Here is a 4,382-nt window from a genome sequence, read left to right as displayed (position 1 = left end):
AAGCGAAGCTTGGCCTACCCGCTGGAGCCTGATTCCTCAAACATTCGCCAAGCGAAGCTTGGCCTACCCGCTGGAGCCTGATCCCTCAAACATTTGCCAAGCGAAGCTTGGCCTACCCGATGGAGCCTGATTCCTCAAACATTCGCCAAGCGAAGCTTGGCCTACCCGCTGGAGCCTGATCCCTCAAACATTTGCCAAGCGAAGCTTGGCCTACCTGCTGGAGCCTGATTCCTCAAACATTTGCCAAGCGAAGCTTGGCCTACCCGCTGGAGCCTGATTCCTCAAACATTTGCCAAGCGAAGCTTGGCCTACCCGAAGGAGCCTGATTCCTCAAACATTTGCCAAGCGAAGCTTGGCCTACCCGCTGGAGCCTGATCCCTCAAACATTTGCCAAGCGAAGCTTGGCCTACCCGCTGGAGCCTGATCCCTCAAACATTTGCCAAGCGAAGCTTGGCCTATCCGCTGGAGCCTGATTCCTCAAACATCGCCAAGCGAAGCTTGGCCTACCCGCTGGAGCCTGATTCCTCAAACATTTGCCAAGCGAAGCTTGGCCTACCCGCTGGAGCCTGATTCCTCAAACATTTGCCAAGCGAAGCTTGGCCTACCCGCTGAACCTGATTCCTCAAACATTTGCCAAGCGAAGCTTGGCCTACCCGCTGGAGCCTGATCCCTCAAACATTTGCCAAGCGAAGCTTGGCCTACCCGCTGGAGCCTGATTCCTCAAACATTCGCCAAGCGAAGCTTGGCCTACCCGCTGGAGCCTGATCCCTCAAACATTTGCCAAGCGAAGCTTGGCCTACCCGCTGGAGCCTGATTCCTCAAACATTTGCCAAGCGAAGCTTGGCCTACCCGATGGAGCCTGATTCCTCAAACATTTGCCAAGCGAAGCTTGGCCTACCCGCTGGAGCCTGATTCCTCAAACATTTGCCAAGCGAAGCTTGGCCTACCTGCTGGAGCCTGATCCCTCAAACATTTGCCAAGCGAAGCTTGGCCTACCCGCTGGAGCCTGATCCCTCAAACATTTGCCAAGCGAAGCTTGGCCTATCCGCTGGAGCCTGATTCCTCAAACATTCGCCAAGCGAAGCTTGGCCTACCCGCTGGAGCCTGATTCCTCAAACATTCGCCAAGCGAAGCTTTATTATACCCGCTGGAGCCTGATCCCTCAAACATTTGCCAAGCGAAGATTGGCCTACCCGCTGGAGCCTGATTCCTCAAACATTTGCCAAGCGAAGCTTGGCCTACCCGCTGGAGCCTGATTCCTCAAACATTCGCCAAGCGAAGCTTGGCCTACCCGCTGGAGCCTGATCCCTCAAACATTTGCCAAGCGAAGATTGGCCTACCCGCTGGAGCCTGATTCCTCAAACATTTGCCAAGCGAAGCTTGGCCTACCCGCTGGAGCCTGATTCCTCAAACATTTGCCAAGCGAAGCTTGGCCTACCCGCTGGAGCCTGATTCCTCAAACATTTGTCAAGCGAAGCTTGGCCTACCCGCTGGAGCCTGATTCCTCAAACATTCGCCAAGCGAAGCTTGGCCTACCCGCTGGAGCCTGATCCCTCAAACATTTGCCAAGCGAAGCTTGGCCTACCCGCTGGAGCCTGATTCCTCAAACATTTGCCAAGCGAAGCTTGGCCTACCCGCTGGAGCCTGATTCCTCAAACATTTGCCAAGCGAAGCTTGGCCTACCCGCTGGAGCCTGATTCCTCAAACATTTGCCAAGCGAAGCTTGGCCTACCCGCTGGAGCCTGATTCCTCAAACATGTGCCAAGCGAAGCTTGGCCTGCCCGCTGGAGTCTGATTCCTCAAACATTTGCCAAGCGAAGTCGGCCTACCCGCTGGAGCCTGATTCCTCAAACATTTGCCAAGCGAAGCTTGGCCTACCCGCTGGAGCCTGATTCCTCAAACATTTGCCAAGCGAAGCTTGGCCTACCCGCTGGAGCCTGATCCCTCAAACATTCGCCAAGCGAAGCTTGGCCTACCCGCTGGAGCCTGATTCCTCAAACATTTGCCAAGCGAAGCTTGGCCTACCCGCTGGAGCCTGATTCCTCAAACATTTGCCAAGCGAAGCTTGGCCTACCCGCTGGAGCCTGATTCCTCAAACATTTGCCAAGCGAAGCTTGGCTACCCGCTGGAGCCTGATTCCTCAAACATTTGCCAAGCGAAGCTTGGCCTACCCGCTGGAGCCTGATTCCTCAAACATTCGCCAAGCGAAGCTTGGCCTACCCGCTGGAGCCTGATTCCTCAAACATTTGCCAAGCGAAGCTTGGCCTACCCGCTGGAGCCTGATTCCTCAAACATTCGCCAAGCGAAGCTTGGCCTACCCGCTGGAGCCTGATTCCTCAAACATTTGCCAAGCGAAGCTTGGCCTACCCGCTGGAGCCTGATTCCTCAAACATTTGCCAAGCGAAGCTTGGCCTACCCGCGAGACTTTTTATTGGACGGTGTGAATATATCCGCATTGGGTTTCTACCCGATACACTAGTTTTTTTTTTTTTTTGTTAACAAACCCATATTCTGTATAGGTTGAAGATATTTTGTTAAAATATTATGCAAACTTGATTTTACTAGGAATTAAATCTGTGAAATATTCGATATAACCTTATTAATATATTTGAAACTATGTATGCAATAAATTCAGGCATTTGTCGGTAAAACAAATGTCAATTAGATTTTATATGGTGTTAAAATTCATGTTTTACTAAATATTCAGGAATCCATAAATTCCAATATTTTGAATAAAGATTTATAGAGGAAGAATTTATTTTATGAAGGAATTCAGGATAACTTTTTAACCTCAATTTAGAGTTATACATTGAAAATATATCGAGCTAACTACCCGAACAGCACAACGTGATTACTAAGACATCGCTTCGTTACCGGAGTAGCCCGTCAAACACCCCTACGTTAGGTGCGGATTTGCCCTCAAATTAGCCATCCATGACCTTCCTAAAACGTCTCCTAAAACTGGCTCTATTGCTGTTTTCCGTCTGACGTTGTTGCCTGCCTTGTAATAGAGGTTCCACAGGTTGCACTGCCTAATGAGAGATCAGTTCTTGGACAGAAGGACAGAAGGACAGAAGGACAGAAGGACAGAAGGACAGAAGGACAGAAGGACAGAAGGACAGAAGGACAGAAGGACAGAAGGACAGAAGGACAGAAGGACAGAAGGACAGAAGGACAGAAGGACAGAAGGACAGAAGGACAGAAGGACAGAAGGACAGAAGGACAGAAGGACAGAAGGACAGAAGGACAGAAGGACAGAAGGACAGAAGGACAGAAGGACAGAAGAACAGAAGGACAGAAGGACAGAAGGACAGAAGGACAGAAGGACAGAAGGACAGAAGGACAGAAGGACAGAAGGACAGAAGGACAGAAGGACAGAAGGCAGAAGGACAGAAGGACAGAAGGGGACAGAAAGACAATTGACATGGAGCTCACTAAGTGACGAAGAATAAGGTTTAAGATAGTAAAAGCGTTTCTGGTATTTCTGAAATAATTTCGAGAAAGACATTCAACAAGACAATCAAAAAAACCAAAGAAGTTTAAAATAAAGCAAATTGCAAAAATGAAACAAATCAAAATTCGCGAGCATTGGCTCAGTGAATATGAAAGTTGGACGTTTTCGTAGTGTAGGGGTTATCACGCGAGTCTAACACACTCGAGGTCCCCGGTTCGAGACCGGGCGAAAACAGTGCTTTCTTTTTTTGATGAATTTTTATTTTTTTGATAGTAGTCTTCTGAATGTGATAGCAAGCCGCTATCCTTAATAAGCTAGCAGACAATTATCTTACTTAGTAGCTTAGTTCCGAAATCTCCGAGAGTTCCAATTCTGCCACCAAAATAAGCACAAACTTTCCTACAAAAGCATCTTTAATTCCATATACTCCATACTCAATATCCTCCCTAGTTCTCGTACATACATTGATGTATTATAAAGAAAAAAGGGTCCATAAACATCACAAGCAGCAACAGCAGCAAAGCATTTAATAAAGTTTACAACATGAATGAATATTTTTTTTCGAATATTCAATGAATTTCTACTGTTGCTGCCCTCCCCAAACGCTTTACTTCAATTTATATGAGAATTTTTTTTTCCATTTTATTCCCAATTCTCGTTTAAAATTTCTATAACTTCATAACTAAATATGGAGCATGTATGTGTGTGTATAGTCATGATATAAAAATAGCAGTTCCAAATAAAGGTTAAAAAAGGTGAATTGATGCGATATTGTAATTCCGCTTAAGGGTTTAATGTTTGTCATTTTGGTGCTTTTTTTTTTCTTGCTATAATCATTCCATCCATCCACATACAGACACACATTCGGTGGTCGGAGATATATTTTTTCAATCGAAATTACATTTAGAAAATTGAAAGCACACTGTGA

The 4,382-nt window shown here is 47.1% G+C and overlaps 1 non-coding gene across 1 annotated transcript; it reads left to right on the top strand.

The window, feature by feature from the left end:
* Positions 1–3,615: 3,615 nt before the first annotated feature.
* Positions 3,616–3,688, top strand: TRNAV-AAC (transfer RNA valine (anticodon AAC)). The gene has a single exon. It is a non-coding gene; the product is annotated as a tRNA-Val (tRNA).
* The last annotated feature ends 694 nt before the right edge of the window (positions 3,689–4,382 follow it).

Source organism: Chironomus tepperi, unplaced genomic scaffold, assembly GCF_022539635.2.
Source record: "Chironomus tepperi strain 1889 unplaced genomic scaffold, CSIRO-AGI_Ctep_v1 contig_432, whole genome shotgun sequence".
Lineage (NCBI taxonomy): Eukaryota > Metazoa > Arthropoda > Insecta > Diptera > Chironomidae > Chironomus > Chironomus tepperi.
Note: the sequence above shows the minus strand (reverse complement) of the source record. Positions and strands in the feature narration are given on the sequence as shown.